The sequence below is a fragment of the Lissotriton helveticus genome, chromosome 12 (assembly GCF_964261635.1).
Source record: "Lissotriton helveticus chromosome 12, aLisHel1.1, whole genome shotgun sequence".
NCBI lineage: Eukaryota > Metazoa > Chordata > Amphibia > Caudata > Salamandridae > Lissotriton > Lissotriton helveticus.
The window spans coordinates 872,527,379-872,549,991 of NC_136073.1; the positions used below are offsets into that span (position 1 = coordinate 872,527,379).

Here is a 22,613-nt window from a genome sequence, read left to right on the forward strand (position 1 = left end):
GCTGAGAAGTGACTGACTTCTCACCATCTATACCAGACTTTCAAAGGCACCGAGCTGTGAATGTAGGGGGATGCAATCAAGTCCCCCGGAATGGATGTGACACAGTAATCACTGTCACCCAACTAACCAGGTGACTTCCAACCAATTAGCAGGTAATGCGCCTGGTCACTGAAATCTGCATTCAACTTGCAGCTTAAAGGTATCAATCACTGTAGGCCTGGCTCAGCCTTTCATCCTGCTTCCACGGTCTATGCAACGAGTAATCACTGTCACCCATCCAAGGACTCCTGCACCAGGGTGGGATAGAATTTGGGACTCAAATCTCAGATGGGGGCAGGACATAAGGCATAATGCAGTAGCCCATCATTCCCTCTTACCACAACACAATCCTTTTGTAGAACCTCTTCAATTGTTTAATCGCTATGCCCCATTATCCTTCATGGATCAAAACGATTAACTCTCTCCCAGAAAAGATACTAACGGTGAGGGTCCTTTAGATCCAAAACTTACAGGCATTAGGGTCTGCAGAATTATGAGCTGGAATGTCGCTGGCATCAGAGCTAAATTCAACGATGAGAACTGGTTGGAGATGGTTAGATCCAATGACATTCTTGCTTTCCAAGAAACTTGGGAAACGTCAGACAGACTTGTTCTGGACGGCTTTTCCCATTTCTTTGTACCGGCAGTACCTAGTAAATCAGGAAGGGCGAAGGGGGGCTTGGCTATATATATTTCCTTAGATATTCAAGGAAAGCCAAGACAGATCAAAACTAATTCAATGAATATCTTAGCGGTTGAACTAACTACACCAAACTCGCAGCCTATACTATTCGTTAATTTTTATAATTCCCCCGTCAGTCAAATCTTGAATGAGCATTTGGTAACTTTAGAGGAATTCCTGTCTACCCACAGCGAGAACAGTGTTCATGGGTTTGAGGTAATCCTTTTGGGAGACTACAACATCCACCCTTGTAATATGGTTTGCCGTGTGGAATATGAGGATTTTTCCCCCTACTACTCTACTCCGCATTTTGAACACTCACCACGTGGAGAGGCTTTGGAATCGCTCCTAGCAATTTTTAATCTTTATGAATCACATAGTAGCCATACAGGCTCGAGGTTACCAACATACGTGGGTAACAACACAGGCTCAATTGTGGATTATATTTTTTTATCGTCCAGTATTTTGCCTGAAGTGCTTAATTACAAGGTAGAAACTTCAGCTTTTAGCGATCATAACCCTGTAATTTTAGAGATTGTACCACAGGGAGTTTTGGGAAAGAGAGTGATTGAAGCTTTATGTGTGACTGATTTAGCCCTGAAAGACCAGAATCGAAGACTGAAATGGGACCAAGTAACCCCTATTACTTTTCTACAGGACACCCAGGTTAAAGTTGAGGGGGAGGTTGCAATCTGCTTGGATAATAATAACTCTGTAACCACCATGATAGAGGCGTTCAATGCTATCTGTCGTCAGATCAACTTAGACCTGACCATAAAGAAAAAGCCTTATACACATAGGGGCCCGAAATGGTTTGATTCAAATTGTTCCAGGGCTCACTCAATCCTCCTGAAAGCCTTAAAAAATATACCAAGGGATAAAGAACAGATAGCATCACTGAGGAAACAATACAGTTATGCTATCAGGACGAGGAAAGCTGAGATTAAAAAGGAGGCCTGGAATGACTTATTGTCGCCCGACATACAGAGAGATAGTGCTAGATTTTGGGCGATAATAAACCATCCATACTTCGTGGGTCTAGAGAAGCAGAGAGCAGACTGCATTATACCTGATGAACAGTGGGTCACACATTTCAGTAACATTTATAGTTGCCCTGACTTCACTCCTGGCTGTGGAATGCAACTCACACAACCAGTAACCTCCATCTCTCCTTTTAGCATAGAGGAGGTGAAAAAAGCGATTAATGACACACTCTCTAAAAAGGCACCGGGACCCGACGCGGTTCCCGCGGATTTTTTTAAGAGTGCCCCTGAACTAAGCGCCAAAATTCTCACAAATATTTTTAACGCTACAAGGGATTTTATTTTTCCTACTAGCTGGGCTAAGTCCACCATAATACCGATTTTTAAGAAAGGACAGAGAACAGACCCGGCCTGTTATAGGCCAATCTCTCTTATTGATTCCAGTGTTAAAATTTTGGGGAGAGTCCTTTTAGGGAGACTGACCCAGCTTTTAGAAGGGATGGGTGTCCTATCAAACGCACAATATGGTTTTAGAGCCAAAAGAGGAACTTTAGATCAGTGTCTAAATTTAGAACTGATCATAAATAAATACGCAATTGCCAAGGGGGGCTCTCTGTACATGGCCTTTATGGACCTCTCCTCAGCTTTTGACCTGGTTAACAGGGCTAAGCTGTGGGGGGTCCTTTTGGCCATGGGCATTGATGCTCCCTTGATCGGATATCTGGCCGAGTTACACAGAGATCTTAAGACCTCGGTCAGAGTGACCAGGGAAGGAAGATGTACTTGCCATTTTAAATCAGAGAGGGGGGTCAGGCAAGGGTGCATCCTTGCCCCCCTTCTCTTCACTCTTTATATAAATGATCTTGAGGCAGTCCTGGCAACTTCCCACATTGACATCCCGCGTGCAGGAGAGACAAAGATACCTGTCCTCCTGTACGCGGATGATGCTGTCCTCTTGGCATGCTCTGGAGTGGCATTAAACAATCTCCTTTTATCCTTTGGAGATTTTATGTCCTCACTGGATATGAAAACTAATGCAGAAAAATCTCATGTAATGATTGTAGGAGTTGCAGGCAGGAAAAGAAAGTCGAAAACATTTTTTTGTGCTGGGAAAGAGGTTAGGAGAGTTCCATCTTTTCCTTACTTAGGAGTGACCTTTGACGAAAAGGGCACGTGGGGCCCTCAGCTTTCCGTTAAAAGCAACACTGTGGCAAGAGCGGCCGCTGGGTTGCTTGGTTTTGTTAGAAAACTTGGAGCCCGCCCCATGGAAAGCATTATAAAGGTCTACAAAGCCAAATGCCTGTCGGTTGCCCAATACGGGTCTGTTATTTGGGGGTACATTAATCATGATAAAATTCAGAGAGTAGAAAATAAATTTTTGAGAACTCTGCTTTCCGTCCCCCAATCGACTTCCACCTATATAATACACGCAGAGCTTGGACTGGGCTATATTACCGACATTTTAAAACTAGCCCCAGTTATTGGATGGTTGAAAATTTGGCTCAACCAGGAGCTCACATTAAATCATACTATCTTAAAAGATTGTTTAGCCCTGGACAGAGCTCACAACATTCCCTGGCTAAAATATGTTCAGACGCAGTTAACTTTAGCAGGCCGACCTGAACTTTTTTCTTCTCCACATCTGATAAATCAGGAAGATATAAAAATAGTTAAAAATATCCTGACAAATCTTTATGTTTTGGAGAGGGAAGCCACAGAGTTAAATAAACCTAAGGTTAGGAAACATTCCATGTTAACATCTGCCCTAGGCATGGAACCCTATCTTTTTTTGGTAACTAAACCATACCACCGTTTCCTTCTAACGAGATTTCGTCTTGACTTGATTCCCTTCATTCTGGGCAATTTTAAAACATGGATTAGACCTGAAAATGCCGATCCATGTGATTGTGATCACTTTTCTACCCAGGATACGACTCATTTTATCTTGTTCTGCGGCCATTATACTGAGATAAGAAAAAAATACTTGCTTCCTATATTGCGCAATCTGGGTTTTACGCAGGTAAAACCAGCTATGATGTTCCTGCAACTCCTTCCTAATGTAAAAGTAACATTTCATGTTGCTAGTTTTTTGGTTGCAGGCGCACGCATAAATAATCATCGTTTTAGAATCAGGCACCTCGTTTCAGATTAATGATTACTTTTTTATATCTCACTGATTTTAATACTTTTAATATTTATGTATAATTTATTTCGTACACTGTGAGTTCAGGGTTTTTTAACAAAATTTTAACAAAATATTGACCTGTATTATCATGAGTTCTGATGAAATGTTGTTATGTATTAATGCTCGTTCTTTTATGATTTTTAATAATCGAATAAAGATAATTGACTGACTGACTGACTGAGTAATCACTGTCACCCAACTAACCAGGTGACTTCCAACCAATTAGCAGGTAATGCGCCTGGCCACTGAAATCTGCATTCAACTTGCAGCTTAAAGGTATCAATCACTGTAGGCCTGGCTCAGCCTTTCATCCTGGTTCCACGGTCTATGCAACGAGTAATCACTGTCACCCAACTAACCAGGTGACTTCCAACCAATTAGCAGGTAATGCGCCTGGCCCCTGAAATCTGCATTCAACCTGCAGCTTAAAGGTATCAATCACTGTAGGCCTGGCTCAGCCTTTCATCCTGCTTCCACGGTCTATGCAACGAGTAATCACTGTCACCCAACTAACCAGGTGACTTCCAACCAATTAGCAGGTAATGCGCCTGGCCCCTGAAATCTGCATTCAACCTGCAGCTTAAAGGTATCAATCACTGTAGGCCTGGCTCAGCCTTTCATCCTGCTTCCACGGTCTATGCGATGAGTACCCAGTCTGATACTAGTTCTTTAAAACTCTGATAGTACGTTGGCACACCTGGGAGTATAGTTGCTCTTGAAGGATTAGTTTCTTACCTGTTACTCCAGTTCTCTCGTAGGGACTCTCCATTGAAGTCATAAGCGTTTGAATAGTTCCACCCACGTGTGGGGATCCCGGAGCACTTCCTAGAATATCTTCTTATTTCTTATTTATTTATTTATTTATTTAGAAGTTTTATATAGCCCTGGCCAGACCCGAGGGTACCGGAGCACTTTACAACAGAAATTAAGCTGTAATCACATGGGAAAGGCATAGTCCCACATAAATGTTCAGAGAACCCAGTGGGCTGCGCGTCATTGAGGAGAGGAAGTCCTGAGATAGCCTCGATGAGCGCACATTGACCTGGGCTCAGCCTCATTCCGGGAGGAGGTAACGAGGGGGGATCGGGGAGGAAGGACGAGGTAGGGTGAGGTTGAGCATTGTCACGGGGCTGTAGGGTGCCTGAGGAGGGGGGTAGAGGTGGAGCATTATCAACTGGCTGCAGATTGTAGGAAGAGGTAGATAGTATTGGAGCGTTAGCCAGGGGCTGTGGAGAGCAAGTTTATGCGTATCGGCGGCGGCTCTTGGTTCGGGAAGGCACGGTTGAGGTAGAGGACTTTTAGGAGTCTTTTGAATGTTATAAAGGAAGTGATAGTCCTGATATCGGCTGGGACGGTGTTCCAGATTTTTGAGGCGTTTCCCGCAAAAGACCCTGCAGCAGTTTTTTGTTTGCGTGTTTTCATGGGGATGAGTAGCATGGTGTTGGAACTCGTGAGGTTTCTTGTCTGGCCGGCTTTCTTGAGTTTGGAGGCCAGGTATTCTGGTTTCCCTGTGTGCAAGGCTTTGTGTGTCAGGCAGGCAGTCCGAAAGCTGGCCCTCATTTCGACTGGGAGCCATTTTAGTTCTCGGAGTGCGGGTGAGAGGTGGTCATATTTCTTAACTCCGGAGACCATTCTGGCAGCTGCATTGAGAGTTGTTTTGAGGAGGGCTAGGTGGGATTGAGCTGTACCGGTGAGGATTGCGTTACCGTAGTCGAGTCTGGATAGCACAAGTGACTGGGTGGCTTGTTTGAGGTCTTTGGGAGGGTTGAAGGGCTTGATTTTGTTGAGAAGCTTCAGATTGAGGAAAGCACTCTTCGCAGAGATCTTAATGTGATTGGTCATGTTCAGTTTCGGGTCAAGGGTGATTCCTAGAGAAATTGCCTTTCTTTGGGAAGGCCTGCAGAAACACTTAAGAAAGAATAGAATGTGCAGCCTAGAAAACAGGCTACATTGGAGAAATACTTCCGATTGCATTTACAAAATGGTGAAAATACCCCTGAGTATGGGTACTTTTGAAATGAAAATTTCATAAACTGCTTCAATCTCTTCCACAGACCCTTTTTAGGTTTCGCCTCGCCGAAAGCTGCGCAAGCAGACTTTCGCGTAAGGCGAAAACTCTTGTTTACCATTATGGACAAAAGTCCCGCCTCTCACCGCCTCTCACTTCCATTGGCTAGCTCCATAAATGGAGGCTAGCCATTGGAAGTGAGATCTGTCAATCATGGTCCGAGGCGATTCGTGGGCGTTCCGGGGATGTTTTTCTCATCCTGCCCCTTTTAGCACGTCATGCGGCTGTGGGCGGATGTTATTTTTTTTTTTTTCGACGCCTTGTTTTGATCATTTGCCGGATCAATGTCCAGGTCAGTGCGCCCCCCTCCCGCTGTCCGTTTGCCCGTTCCCGCCCCCACTCCCGTTGTCTGTGTGCCCGCCCGCCCCCCCTCCCGCTGTCTGTGTGCCTGCCCGCCCCCCTCCCGGTGTCTGTGTGCCTGCCCGCCCCCCCTCCCGCTGTCTGTGTGCCCGCCCCCCAACCCAAGGAAAGCCCCCACCATGTACAGGCCAGTGGGGATTGAAACTCTACAACCCACCGATTATCCCCGCACGCCTCCCCGCAGCCTCTGGGCGCTATGCGGACGGCCAGGGAGGCCGAATAGATTATTCCTCTTGTAAAGACAGCAGCAGCAGCGCGTTCAGGCAGCCTGTAAAGGAGAAACAGGGTGAGATCCGGCGAGCGGGCCCGGGGAGTGTGCCTCCCTGCCAGCCCCCCCTCCGGCTGCTTACCATTGCTCCCTTCTGATCCTGTACAGCCGGGGTCCCGGGATGCTCGTTACCTCCAGGCTCCAAGCTGCCCCGTGCCCAGAGAAGGCCTCTCTTTCCCAGCCTGCCCCGGTCCGCGGTTGTTTAAAACTTTTTCGCTCTCTCTTCTTCTTTTCCTGTGCCTTGGAGAGCAGCGCAAGGAGCTGGGCAGCCAGAGGGAGGGAGGCACATTCCAGAGCAGGAGAATTTGGAGTATGATCAGGGCGAGTCCTGCTCGCAGTACTCCCGCCCTTCACGCGGGACACAGACGGGCCAAACCTCACTCTCTGTGCGTCTCAGTCCTGGGGATGAGCCCAACACGCTCGTTCTCACCTGGCCCTGGATCTATGCACATTAGACAAAATGCGCCCCTTCCAGACCCCCCTCGCCTTAATGAACATAACACCCCCGGCCACTTACCTTCCTAACTCACGGGCAGGGGAACTTTCTCTGCAGAACAGACATCCCACAAGTGCTTGATATGTAATGAGAGGGGTTGGGTGCTCCCACCCAAATTAGTGTCTTCCCCGGGGGTACACGGGCATCGGCAGCATGACTGACTGCTTCTGCCTTGCCCTGCTTCTGGGGACAGACTGGCGTAGAGCACATAGCGCCTCACAACGGTGCATCTGTTGGCGCTGCAGGTACACAGACGCAGCTAGTCTCACAGTGCGGGCACAGAGCTGAGAGGACCAATATACATGTACATCTGGGCTCTAAAACCTGCAATGAGGCACCAGGGTTACGTGCACTGCAGATGCAAGAGCGGCTATCCGAGGCCGAGAGGTGTATATATATATTAACAAAAAATATATGCTGATAGGCAGGGGCCCAGCCAAAATTAATTAAACCAAGAAAACTTCCGCCGCTCACTCTTCCAACATGCGACCATTTGTGTTAATTTCTAGGTTGGCGAATTTTGTATGTGCACGTGAAACCGGCAGTATATCTCTGGTAAAAGCACAGCAGTATCCCACACGGCCCCTGCTGCCACGCGCCATCCCCAGTCAGAGAGCCGGCAGGGTTATTGGGCCAGGGCTGGATCTCTCTGGAACAGCAAAGACAAGCCCAGCCCACCTTATCAGTGCCTATACTTCCAGCCTTGAGTAGCGCCGCGCTTACTTGCCTTGCCTTGCACTAAGTGAACAACTTACAATTAAATGTACCTGGCATGAGTTCACAGTGCCTGTGCCCTGCTGGAATATTCACGTGCGCTTTGGGAGCGCAGTTCACGCGGCGCTACATAAAACTCACAACGTACACGCATAAAAAAAGGTGGTGCTGTTTAAAGTGCACACAAAATATACATGCAGAAGTGGTCGGTATGGGGAAGACGAGTCTCCCATAAGAATACTGTCATAGCAGCACGGCCACAGTTCTAAACTGGGCAGCTAAAATTGGCTGAAATGCAAATCTAAATTTCACTTATTTCGGGATGTCCACATGCAAAATTTAGCCGAGGTCCTCGAGCAGCTCCTTATAGAATTTCTCTGGCTAGAACAATCCCAATGAGCTCCACAGTGCTTTTTTGGTCAGCAAGCGCCTAGAAGCAGTCTAGTGGAGTGCAGAGTGACTGCAGAGTGCTAGGGTGTGCTAGGGAGTGCTAGGGAGTGCAGAGTGACTGCAGAGTGCTAGGGAGTGCAGAGGGACTGCAGAGTGCTAGGGAGTGCTAGGGAGTGCAGAGTGACTGCAGAATGCTAGGGAGTGCTAGGGAGTGCAGAGTGACTAGGGACTGCTAGGGAGTGCAGAGTGCAAGGGAGTGCAGAGTGCAAGGGAGTGCGAGGGAGTGCAGAGTGACTAGGGAGTGCTAGGGAGTGCAGAGTGACTAGGGAGTGCTAGGGAGTGCAGACTGACTAGGTAGTCCTAGGGAGTGCAGAGTGACTAGGGAGTGCTATGGAGTGCTAGGGACTGCAGAGTGACTGCAGAGATTAAGCTAATGGCAATGTAAATGACAATGCCATTTATTTATCTGTTTTCAAAACCAACACATAAATACAAATTTTGTCATTTACAATGCCAATAGCTCTAATTTTTCCAAAGGCGAAACCATTGCATTGTAAATGCTTGTCTGTAAAGGTAGAAGATGAAGGACATTGTAGCCCCATCTGTTCTATCCACTGGGGAGGTGGGTGGGTCGCTTATGACTTCAGTGGAGATTCCCCTACAAGAGAGAACTGGAATTACAGGCAAGAAACTAATCTTTCTCTCGTAGTGAATCTCCATTGATAGTCATAAGCACTTGAAAAGAATAGTAAGCCCATCTCCACCAAGAGCGGTGGAAAACGATAGAGGAAAGACATTGGGTTTGAATTAAGCGAATACATTTCTGAGGGAGGTTTGTCCTACTTGAGTATCTGCTCAGGCCTCCGAATACAAGCAGTAATGCTTGGTGAATGTGTGAACAGACCTCCATGCAACCGCTTATCAGCTCTCCGCTATAAGGATATTCCTCATTAAAGCGTCAGTAGCTGCTTTGCATCTGGTAGAGTGGGCCTTAGGTTTAGCTGATAAGGACTTGTTAGCTTTTTAATAGCAAAAAAGAATGCAAGGCACTATACATCGAGAGATGGATTGCTTGGAAGTAGCTAAACCTGTGTGGACCAGGCCATCATTTATAAACAACTGGTTTGATCTACGTATATGTCACGTGTCTTGTCTAGATAGAACGGTAAGACTCACTTCACATCCAGGGAATGAAGAGTTCTTTCAGCCAGAGTTGAGCGGTGCTGAAAGAAAGTTGGTAATGAAATTGTTTGATTGACATGAAAGTCAGAGACTACTTTGGGAAGGAATTTAGGGTGGGTTCTCATAAATACTTTTTTAGAGTGGAAGACAGTGTAAGGCTCATGAGAGCATAACGCCTGAATTTCACTAATTCTAAAGGATGCAGGGGGCCATCAGCCCAGAAGCCGCAGCGTCAACCTGACCGAGACTCGGGATAAAGGCTGAAAGATCGGAATCAGAGCCTGAATATCCCGAACCCGCTGTTCGGGAGGATAAACCCTAAACTGCGCCGAGTCTAGAACCTCTCCGATGAAGAGGAGCTTCTGAGAGGGACGCAGGTGCGACTTTGGCACATTGATGTAGTCTGGAGGTGGCTGACGACTGTCTGGGGCGAGCCCGCCTTCAACAACCAGTCGTCGAGGTAGGGGAAGACTGAAACCCTTAACCTGCACAGATGAGCTGCGACCACCGCTATCACTTTCGTGAACACCCGTGGGGCGCTGGTAAGGCCGAAGGGGAGCACGGTAAACTGAAAGTGCTCGTGGCCTACCGTGAACCACAGGTAACGCCGGTGGGCCGCCAGGCCGGCAGGACGGGGATGTGGAAATAGGCGTCCTGCAAGTCCAACGCTACCATCCAGTCTCCTGGGTCTAGGGCAGCTAAGACCTGAGCCAAAGTCAGCATCTTGAACTTCTCCTTCCGGAGGAAGCCGTTGACGTTCCGGAGGTCCAAGATAGGGCGTAGGCCCCCTTTGCCCTTCCTGGAAACCAGAAAGTAGTGGGAGTAACAACCATACCCTACTTCTGGCCCAGGAATGTGCTCGATGGCCCCCTTGGCCAAGAGGGCCATAACTTCCTCTTGCAGAAGTTGCAAGTGATCCCCCGACACGCGGTGGTACTGCGTTGGCATGGCTGGAGGGGTCGCCTCGAATGGGAGGGAGTAGCCACTTCGGACGATTTGCAGCACCCACCTGTCCAATGTGATGGAGCGCCAGTGGAGGAGGTGATGGCGAACCCTGCCCCCCACTGGCGTCAAATGGGCCTGAAAGCTTGGACTAGGAAGGCTTTGAGGCGGATGCTGCGGGGGTGGATGTGGACTGGCCGCACCGTTGACCCCTGTTACCGCCGCGACGGTAACCACGTCCGCCACCGCGCTGAATGTTAGTCTGCGGCCCGTGGCTTGCAGGACGTGTGGGAGCACCCCTTCTGTGGCCACAAAAGGAGCGCTGGGCAGAAGATTGCTGACGCGGGGCCGACCGGCCCAAGGACTTGTCCGTAGCCCTGAAGTCCTTAAAGCGTTGCAGCGCATGATCTGCCTTGCCACCGAAGAGGTGGCTGCCATCGAACGGCATGTCCATAAGGGTGTTTTGGACATCGGCCGAAAAGTTGGCGGACCTCAGCCAGGCGTGGCGGCGAAGCCCCACAGACGCGGAAATCGCTCTTCCTAGCAGGGCCGTGGTATCCAGTCCACATCTGATAGAGTACCGCGCTGCTTCCCTTCCCTCCGCAAGGGCTTGAGCGAGTTTCGCCCGGGCTTCCTTCGGGCACTCAGGCAGCACGGCCGCAACCGTATCCCACAGAGAGTGGGTGTAACGGCCCGAGAGGCACACGGTGTTGACTGACTGCAACCCCAAACTAAGGGAGGAGAACATCTTCTTTCCGAACTGTTCATAACTCTTGGATTCCCGATCTGGTGGTGCCGTCGGGAATGCGGATTGGTAGGTAGAGGCCTGGATAACCAGACTCTCGGGGGTGGGGTGGGTAGACAAGTAACTAGGGTCGCCCGGAGTTGGGCGGTGGCGCCTAGCGACGTTCCTATCTACAGGAGGGTCTGTAGTGGGACTGGACCAAGTGCCCAAACAGGACGTCTGTGAGAGCCTCATTAAACGGCAGTAGAGGCTCTGGGGAGCTTACCTGCGGTTTAAGGACCTCTGTGAGGATATTGGACCTCACTGTTGCGACGGGAAGCTCAAGAGCCAAGGCCTTGGCTGCCCTCATCAGCACCACACTATAAGCTGCCCCCTCCTCCGTTGCCACGGTAGGAGGGGAGACAAAACCAGTGTCTGGGGAAGTATCCAGGCCAGTGGCTTCCCCTAGTTACTGTTTCCAGTCCTCATATGACTGGCAAGCACGCGCCAGGGGGTCCTCAGACCCCCCAGTCTCCCTCGTCGTCCATGTCCTGAAATTCAGGGATAAAGGATAGACCCAGATCTTCGAAGAATTGCTCTTCGGCCACCCCCCCATGTGCACACCACAGAATCCCTGGGGGCCCGCAAGTGATTTCCGCCTGCCTTTCCATGGCGCCAAGGCATGTCCCCGCCATTATGCTAATATGGATGGCGGTGTCTCCCAGATACCGCCACCATTTTAGCAGCTTTTCCGCCCGGTCGACTCTTCGACCGGGGGGAAAACTCGCGGACAGTCTTTCCGTCCGCCGGACTCCCCCCTGCCATGGTAATGTGGCGGGGGGAGAATTCAGTGCGGGTGGAGGTTTTCTGCGGGCGGATCGCCACCCCCATACGGGCGTTGGCGATCCGCCCGCAATGATAATGGACCCCTTAGTCTTGAAAAATGGGTGAAAAACTTTCAGATCCATTTGGACTGCTCAAACCTCGAGGAGATTGAAGTGATATGCCAACTACTTCGGAGACCATGTGCCTTGACTTTGGAGATGATCTATGTGGGCTCCCCAGTAACGATACATCTGTTACTACAGTTTGAGAGGGAGCCTGTTGGTGGAAAGGCATGCCTTCAATTAGATTGGTCGACGAGCACCACCATAAAAGAGATTGCTTTACATGAGGGGGTAGAATGATCTTGTCTTCCCAGTTGTCTGTGCTTGGTCCTACTGTTCCTCCAGACCTTCCTGAAGGGGATGCATGTGGGGACGTGCATTCAGATTGAGGAAAATACTTGAGGCCATGGAGCCAAGAAGGAAGGACATTGACCTCACAGTGGGATATAATGCTTTCAATAGAAAGCAACATTTCTAACGGATTGATGAAAATCTCTACCCAGAAGAATACACTTTAGCTTGTTGTGTGCCGATGGTGGCCCCTAAGTATTGTAGAATCTGAACCTGTGTGGAGATTGACTTGGTGTGCTTGATGTGAAGACCCAACCGTTGAAGTACATTGCATGTCCAGCTGAAATGCTGTTGGGCTTCCTGAGAAGTTGGCGACTTGATTAACCAATCGTCTATATAGGAATAGATGAAGATTTAGTGCCCCGTGAGATAGCCAGCAACTACTGCCATGCACTTTCTTTGAGAAGGTTTTGAGAGCTGACTTGGGCTGAAAGGGGGGATCTGGTATTGGTAATGGTCTTGCCCCACCAGAAACTTCAGGAACTTGTTTCTGGGCAATGGGCACATGTTGAATGTCTTTGGAGCAAAGCGAATCCCCCTGGTGGAGTTTGGGATACATTTGATGTAAAGACAGCATCCGGAACTTCTCTTGCCAAATCCATTGTTGGCTATTTTTAGGTTGAGAATTGGTCTGAATTCATCTTTGTCTTTTTACTTCACCAGAAAGTATCTGAAATAGATGCCTGTGCCCCGTTGTTTTTTGGGGGGGGAAACAGTGTCAATGAATAGCAAGTACATCAAGGAGCATTCCGTTTTTAATAATACAAATTGAATTCGGTAATTGCAAGTTAAAATAAAATTGAAGAAACACATTTTGTAACCTGTAGAGAATTTTCAATTGGGGAGATCACATGAACTCTTATTCCAAGTGACGCTTTTACTTCCAGGTTAATAGAAACAGCTTTAAAAGTCTACTTTCTACCGGACACAGCCAAGAAGGCCTTGTTTGACGGGCACAGCACCAGAATACCATTCCACTGAAAAGTAAATAACCCAGATCCCCAAAAACAAACCAAGGGCCAGATGTAGGTGGCTAAATACCGGTCAGTAACGCCGAAATTAGTTACATTTCTGCGTTACCGATGCATAGCCATGTGCAATGTAGGTGAGTTGAAACCTACTTGCAAAATAAGGAATCGCAAAATAGTGATTCCTTATTTTGCTCTTGCATTTAAGGAATCGGAAATACCGATTCCTTAAATGCAATGTACGTAGCACTAAATATAGTGCACTTCATCCTTAATGAATCGCCAATTACCACCAACTTCAAGTTGGTGGTAAGTAGCGATTTCTTTTAAAAAAGCATGTGCCCTTAGGGCATGTATGTGCACCACATGTGCACACATGCATATTTCAGGGGTGCAACAGGGTGTCCTTTGGACACCCTGGCTCCCTTAAAATAGCTCCCGCTATTAGGGATTCGCTACTACCGAATCGCTAATACTGACTCTCTTCCCATTGATTCCTATGGGCCTCCTAGCCCTTAGGAATGAATGGCTAGGTATTCCTTAATAAGGAATCTCAATTACCGATTCGTTATTAAGGAATGTTAAGGAATCGCTAATAATTTAGCGATTCCTACCTACATTCCATTTATAAAGTCCTTAATAGCGATTCGGTAAAAATCGCTATTAAGGACTCGCTAAATCGAAGTTACCTACTTCTGACCCTAAATTGCTTTCCATTTTTGAATCCTACCTAAGGCAGCGGATGTGTGCTCTGTTGCAAGACATTTTTTGAGCTTACATTGGGCTCATTTATTTATTTATTTATTTTTCACATTTTTAAAGCGCACTGTTACCAGACGGTGTCCTGGCGCTGACTGACCACTCCTAGCTTGACCTGAAACTTATTGTTTAAAGAGCCATGTTTTCAAGGCCCTCCGGAAGGACATCAGATCTGGTGCCAGTCTGAGGACCATTGGCAGGGCGTTCCAGGCTTTCGCTGCTCCCAGGGAGAAACTCCTTCCCCCCCCAACGGGCTTTTCTGACTCGTGGAACCACAATCATCCCCTGGTCGGCTGATCTGAGTGATCTAGCTGGTTTGTACCACTGGAAGAGCTGGGTCATACAATGAGGACCTACTCCTTTGAGTGGGCTTCGAGCCCACTCATTGCTTACCATTCATTGGCTTCATCGTCCCTCTAATGTGCTTGCATGTTATCCATCACCTTCTGTACGTTTTCCTTTTTCTTGTATTTGTCCCTCCCCTAGAGCATGGACGCTTTACTTGTGTCCACCACTGCTCGTTTTGCAGGTGCTGCTTTTTTTAGCTTTGTTTAAGCAGTCTGGGAGAATGTATGTACTTCGTACCCAAACCCTGTTTCTCTTTCTCGCCCATCTTCCCTTGCCGGTCTTGCTTCACCATCACTCCCATGTCCATTTGCCCCACAGGCCCTCCCACCTGCCCACTCTGTATTGTCAATGTGCTTCCCCAGCCCTCCCTCCCACCGTTGTGAGCTGGCTGCCCCATGCCCTCTCGTCCACCCTCCATTGTCAGCTTGGTGCCCCAGCCCCTCTGCCATTGCTAGGTTTGGATTTGTAAAACACATGTCAAATGTCCCGGTTCAGACGGGAGACACCCGATTTTATTAGCAAAAAAAATGGCTTTATTTGAGCTGTTTCCTTTCTGAAACTGTACCTGCTTCAATAGAAGTCAGTGGCGAAAGTAAATTCCCACGATTTGTTTTCAAAATGTCGCATTCTCCCATTGCAAAATGTTGCCATTTATGCTGTGATCGGCAGATTGTCACAGAACTTGCCGCAGGCGCTCAGTTGACTGAGCTGTCTTGCTGGGTAGTTGGAGTTCGGAGGTGGCAGTTTCCAGCTGCTGCGGGAGATAGAAAGGGCTTTGTAAACTAAGGCTGAACTAAGCTTCCCTGCTTATCATCCCTGCTGCAGTCACTTCCTCTGCATTCCAGCCTGCTTGTCACTTCCCCTGCCACCCCAAAGCACGTCAGCAATTTTCCCCAAAAACAACACAGTCCGGAGCACTCTGAGGTCATAAATAAATATCTAGTTTGAGCTTCTAAGCTTGTCAATACCATGGGCTGGATGCACAAAGGTTTAGAGAACATGTCTAGGAGATAGATACTCCTGCGAATGAAACCGTCGGGCGTATTTACAATCCCCTTGCACCACGGGAACGTCACTTTTTTGACGCTCTGGTGGTGCAGTGTGCTGGCCCACATTTACAAGGCCACCCTACGTGGCTTTTCATGGCCTTTAAATATGGCCCTTTTTCACGCATTACTCTGCGTGAAAGGGGCATTCCATCGGTGTTGCTGTGGGTGTTACCATGAAACTCCCATGGATGCTGACTCATTCCCAAATTTACACGGTTTCCTAAACCTGGGACTGCGTCTGATTCTAACGCCTCCCCAGGGGAGGTGTTAAAGTGGGGTAACAAGGAGAAATACCTTTATTTCTTTTTGTTTTTTGCTTTTTCTATGGTTGCGCATTCTGCAGCACCCCTAGAAGGAGGAACACATAATAAATTGTTTTTATGCAGGAAGGGGTCCTTTACTGCACAAAAACAGTCACCCCGGCAACGCAGGCACCCTTGCACCATGGTGCAGGGGTGCCTGCCTTGGTGCCAGGCAGCCAATTGTGCGCCAGCACAGAGTAAAGCACAGGGATGCGTCATATTGTTGTAAATACAACGCACCCCTGCACTTTCCTAATGACACAGCACAGCAAGAAGGCTTGCAGCGCCGTGCTGCATAATTTTCTTGTAAATATGCCCCCAAGTTCTGATTTTTTGGAGTGTACAGATAATTCTTAAATTATCTTGGAATGTGCAAAAGTAACAGATTTCATTTGCATAAATACTTGAATGACTACAAAGATCATTTATGTTGTGGAGGAATTGGGACAAACTCTTGCCCTCAGAGTTTGTTTTTGAAATAGAAAAACATGCCAAGTGGGCAACCCTGAAATGGTAGCTTGTGTGCATGGATTTTCACCAGAAGTTTTTCCACTCTGTTGGCGGGAGTGCTTTTGACAAAGAATATGGGTGGGCGGCAGTGCCTGAAAGCAGGGAAAATACGCCGGATCCCAATTCTGGCAGCTATTTCTGGGCCGCCTCTGGGATTTGTCCGACCCAGTAAAATATGCTGAATGTGTCCTGGTATAAGGTTCCAACACTGGTACATAATTCAGTAACTGGGGTGGCGAAGTGAGCTAAAGAACGATGATGCATTCAACTCAGATCTGGGACCAGGGTGAGTGTCAGAGCTCCGTCCATCATCTCCTTGTGTTTGCTTTGTTCTCCCTAAGTTGGCAGGGTATGCCCAGACGTGGGTCTTTGCTCATTTTGCCATTGGATTCGAGCTAGCCTGGCTGATAAAGGGTGTTACCCCAAAACCGTCCCAGGATGCTTGTTTCTGGCCCAGGGAAGACCTGGCTTGGCATTTCGGGCTGGACTGTTCCCATGAGGCACAGTGTCAAGACTGATTTGCATATGGATAGGTCTGAACTGGAGTGACGAAGTAAGCTAAAGAACGATGATGGATTCAACCCAGATCTGTGACTGGGGGTGAGCATCTGAAAGGTTTCAACGCTCTGTCCATCTCATCTCCTTGTGTTTGCTTTGCTCGCCCTAAGTTGTCAGGGTATGCCCAGATGTGGGTCCCTTGTCACTTTGCCACTGGATTCCAGCAATCCTTGCTGATGAGGGGTATTACCCCGAGACAGGTCCCTGGATGCTTGTTTCCGATCCAGGGAAGACCTGACTTGGCTGTTCGGGCTGGACTGTTCCAGTGAGGCACAGGGTCAAGACTGATTTGCATATGGACGGGTCTGAACTGGGGTGGCGAAGTGATCTAACGAACGATGATGGATTTAACCCAGATCTGTGGCTGGGGGTGAGTGTCTGAAAAGTTTCAGCACTCTGTACATCATCTCCTTGTGTTTGCATAATTCAATAACACCCGCAGGATGTGTGCATTCTGTTTGAAGCAGTGGTATAATGCAAAAAGATTGGGCCCCCTTGCAGATGGTGATGTGGGCCCCCCTTGTTTGCTATATCTCACAAATATTCAATGGCTTGCACTGAATGTTCCCCACCCGAAGGGATGGGGCCCCCTGGTTACGGAGAAGCACCATCCCGGGAGGGGACTTTGTTATTTTAACATCCAGCTGAGCCCAAAACAAAGGCCTGGTTTAAAGGGTATCAACCCTCTGTTCATTCAAATATCATCCTGGCTGGGAGCTATCTGGAGCCTAACGTCTAAACACCAAAGCAATGGATGTCAGAGTACTTTAAATGAAACACAGACGGAGGCACAATAAGTTATACAAGTGTGTAAATCAATGTGCAAGAAATGTTATATAAGACAGTGAGGGTTATAAGGTGTAGGAATCACACATCTTCCATACTTCTAGACATTAGATGTTAAGAGTGAATGGTCGGGAGAAACACAAAGTATATAATGCAGTGCCTGTGGTTGCCTGTACTAAAAAGACGTTATTACTTCCGAAAGAAACCCCTCTTTGCAATCTTAGAATTATAACACATTGAGAAAAAACAAAAAGGGTCTATACCCATGACTTTCAGTTTTCATGCAGCTTCTTAATGCCTGTAAATATATCACTGTGTTATAGTAGAAGGCTTGCAATTTGTGAAATGGAAGTAACAACAAGCATTTACAATGCAATGGTTTCGCCTTTGGAAAAGTTAGAGCTATTGGCATTGTAAATGACAAAATTTGTATTTATGTGTTTGTTTTGAAAACAGATAAATAAATGGCATTGTCATTTACATTGCCAATAGCCTCTGCAGTCACTAACAATGCAGCAGGCACACCTGACACGGACAGGCAAGCAATGGAAGAATCAAAGTGACACAGCGTGCTCTCGCACAAACTTCCATTCCGTATGACGCATGACACCTTTTCCATGTCCCAAAGGCAGCCAGGCAAGGGGCGAACATCGAGAAGTGTGTGGCAGACACACCCGTCAAACTACAATGACCTGCCAGCTGTGACATGCAGAGTAAGAGGCTATCGCCTTAAAAGTCCAACAACATTTAAAGACACAATATGGGAGCTCCGAGTTAGATAGAGGACTGGGTCGTTCCTTGGGAGGCTACAAGAATATTGGGATTCATTTAGAATTCGAAAAATAACTTATGGCCTCGGGCCAATCGCATAGCGGACCAATTCATGGGCACCCTAAGAAACTGCAAGTAACAAAAATAACTCCCCAGTTTCTGTCTGATGCTGTGAGGTACGCTGCAAGTGTGTGTGTGTGTGAGTGTGGTGGGGGGGGGGAGAAGAGTTCCGGGGAGGTGTAGAGTCATGACGCGAGTCTGAACGGTACACCCAGTCATAACAGTGCCCTTTGTCTTGTTTTACGCAGTTTAGGCATATAATGGTTAGATGCAAAAAATATTATATATAAAACTCTACGAATCCTGAGAAAGATACTGCTGGTCACCTGCGTGAAACTGTTCACTTTAAAGCGAGGAGGAAACATAAGAGGGAACGGGAGTTAGTTGGATTTTGACTGGCACTACGGCTGCCTTGTAACGTCACGTTTACCCACAATGCAGGCTTAGCCAATCGTTCCTGTACTACTGCAAGATATTAGCTGGTGGCGTATGAGCGGACAATAAAGAATTCATGTGGCTGCTTTGGAATCTTACGCCTCCAGTGCAAGGTGTGTATGCTCTTGAAGTAAACACTTTACAAACGCCTAGGAGGACGCTTGTGGTGTGAGCACAATTAAGGGTTTTAACCTCGTCACTAAATATATATTATGTCCTGTTGGTATCAGAATAATGGACGACAGCGAGTTCGCCACCCAGTGAGAACCATCTGCTAAGAGCATGGTCGCTTTCCTCCCAGTCGCACACAAGCAACGTGTATGCAGATCTGCACCTACAACTTGAAACCATGGGCGCGCGGCTCGAGTCAACAATCCACACCGACGCTAGGTACAGCACAGCAGAAAAGAAAGTTATGATAATCAACTAAAGTAATCAAACACAAAATGAACATTAAATGGCTGCGATAGATTAACGTCGAACGATTCTGGTTAGCCACACCCACTTCCAATTAAAAAAAAAAAACGGTCTCCATTAAAGAGATTCGAGGGGGCGCACTGTCACGTAATGAGTTTTTCTTTGTTGTGAGGGGTGGGGAATCCCCCCCCCCCGCTGTGCTTTGGCCAGAACAGCGGTGGTCAAACCCCTGGTGTGTCGAGTTGCGGCCGGGACAGACTGCTACTAACGACTAGCGTCCATAGGAGTAGGCGCAGCCCACACAGACAGCGACATGCACCGGGTGCGTGCCATCAAAGAAGCAGCGCACGCAGCATTTCGTTTAAAAGGAGGTTTAAGCCCGCTTGATACACCCAACTGGGGCGTTCCTTGTGCCATCTCCACGACTCAGTCAGTTCTGCACAGTAAGCTTACGCCTAATACGCCCACACAACCGTTCTAGGCCAGAGGAGCACTCCGACGGAGGCCTCACCTTCCTCTTCGGCATGATGGTGACAGCTACGAGGGGGGGCTGGAAAGGAACGGACAGCGGGAGGGGGGGCGGGAAAGGAACGGACAGCGGGAGGGGGGAGGGAACGTCAAGAAAGGCACTCACCTGGACTTCCTCCGGCGGCGGTCAGCCGGGGAATGACCAAATGAAACCTTGACGCAAAAAAAATAAACCCCGCCCACCGCCGCACTGACGCACGAAAATGGGCGGGATGAGTAAAAATCGTGGGAATGCCCACGAATCTGCTCGGGGAATGAGTGACGCATCTCTGTTCCAATGGCTAGCCTCCATTTATGGAGCTAGCCAATGGGACAGAGAGGCGGAACGAAGCCCCATACTTGTTTACAAAAGTTTTCGCCTGCGCGATACTGCTTGCGCAGTAAACGCCAGGCGAAACCTAAAAATGGCCTTAGTGTCAAAAGAGAAGCCCACTTACTTATCCAAATAAAATACAAGTCTGTGATCTGCATGTTACACGATGTGCTTTGCAGCAGGCACATTAACCCCTATGCTACTTTCCGAGTCAAAACTGAGACTGGACAAAATGTAGAACTCTCCCAGATTTCTGTTTACCACTAGAGTTATCTTACCGCTATTATAATCCACTCAAAATTGCTGGGCACACAACGATCTCCGCGCAGGTGTCGTAACCCTGTAGGATATTTTAAATGTAGCCTTTTTGTAACCAGGTCAGTAGTCTAGAAGAGATTTACTGTCATGTATTTCTTTATTGCCAATTCATTGCAAACGAATAAAAACAATTATGTTGACTGTCAGACTCTGCTTTTAAAGCTAAATCCACCCTATTCCTCTGCCACACCTTGACTGCCAATTTGCAGGGTCTCAGAGTATTTGTTTTCCAATTCCAGCACTGGGGGGTGATTCTGTGCCAGGCTGGTGTAGGTGCGGGCCTCTGATGCAGGCGGCCTATCTGCTCAAAGATAAATAACCAGAGTTTGGAGGTAAGTTGAACTCTACCTTTGGGAGGGCAGTCAATATATGTAGTAGAATCCACCAAATGAAATTCCTCCACAGTACAAAAGTATTGTGGACGAAAATTAGCCAGAGGATTAGATTTCTTATTTAGAACATCCCCTAGAGACTGGAGGATTTTTATTTGGCACCAAAACTCTTAAGTCAGACCAAATATTCTCATTAGTTGGGGTTCAACACTTCATAATTTGGTACGTGACTGCGTAAACTGGAAAATTTGAGAAACTGCTGTCTTCTCTCTCCCCGTGCCGAATCCACAGATATTTGAGTGCTTATGGGGCACTTAAGTACCAAGTACCATCATTTTTTTTTTTGAACACCAAGTGGGCAAAACCCTGTAAGCGGCACATAGGCATATGACAAAATGTAAGAACATGAGATACTGGAGATAGCCTTACCAGGAGGTCTGCAAAACATCCGACCTAACATCCCGCCCCCCCAACTCTGCACCACACATCCCATGAGGAGCAATATATACATGCATAATACGAAGATTAGGTCCACGGCTCCGGCCAATTAACACATTAGATTGGTGAGTCATTGATAACCAGTTGTTCGATAGGGTCTTGGTTTGCTGGTTTTAGAAGAAGGGACAGGTCAATACCTCGATGTTTTGCCCACCTGACCCAAATCTTCCCAAGGTTCTGTGGGCAACCCCGTGCCAGAAATACCACTACTACAGCCGACATACATTTATCTAAGGCTGTTTTCCATTCCGCCACCCCAGGGGGAGAGGAAGACTTCCAATTCTGCGTAATGTCGCGCTTGGCTAAAGTGAGGCCTAGAAACAGGAGGTGTCTCTTGTATCTGTTCCCCCCAATGTCTTCTGTGCTGTGAAGAAGTGTCAGTCTAGGGTCAGCCGGGATGTCCCACGCCAGTACCCACACCAGGTAGAATAGCCCACCCAACCAAAAGTGTTGTAGTGCACCGCAACTCCAGTTGGTGTGAAGGAACGACCCATCATCAGAGTTACAACGGAGACATTTAGGGGACTAAATAGCCCCCATCTTCCAGAGGCGCAGGCAGGTGTAATAACTTCTGTGAAGGTATTTGAACTGGATCAACCGGTATCTAGAGGAGACAGCAGCAAACCTGGGGATGGCAAGGGCCTCGGTCCAGTCGTCATCTGTCAGGGCCGGTAAGTCTGCCTCCCACGCCGCCCGGTCTGAGGTATGTTTGTTTTGGAGTGGGTAATCAAGGTTTGATAAATTGGGTGGATTTTATGTGCCCCTAGATCTCCCATTAACGTCTGCCTTCCATGGGGTAGAATTCAGGTAGGGACTGGAGGTGCTTTATTAGAGGGCCCACGCATTACATCTCCTAGTGTAGATATCCCTATATCATCCCATCTGCGAAACCCAGTCAGGGTGGAGACGGGCCAGAGTTGTGTGCCCTGCCAAAGGGGAGTTGTGCCTGTCAGAGTGCCCCACCAGCCCATTGACCTGGACACACATCTCCAGATCTGAATTACAGTGCGGAAGGCCGGAGGGGGGGGGGGGGGGGGGGGGTGCGGGGGGGGGTCTCGGTTCCAAGGATGAGTTGCTGTATAGGAGACCAAGCAGTGGGTATTCAGCCAGAAAAACCCTTTCCACCGCATAGGCTGGATCGGCTTGAGAGTTGTACCACCATTCGTTAATTACCAAGAGCTGAGATGCCCAATAATACCACCGCACGTCCGCTGCTGCAATTCCGCCGAAGTAGGTGGATTGAATACATGTCACCAGGGCTACAAATCGCCCCTCCCCCCTAGAGAAATTTGTTTAGGAGCGCATTAATTTGGAGAAACCAAGACGGAGGGATGGGATAGGGGTATTTTTACAGCCTATAAAGCAAGAGTGGCAGAGACACCATTTTGAA

At 48.1% G+C, this 22,613-nt stretch overlaps 1 long non-coding RNA gene across 1 annotated transcript in view; it reads left to right on the top strand.

The window, feature by feature from the left end:
- The window catches only part of LOC144798461 (uncharacterized), a 122,933-nt gene that overhangs the window by 20,023 nt on the left and 80,297 nt on the right, over nucleotides 1-22,613 (top strand). The window lies entirely within an intron of this gene.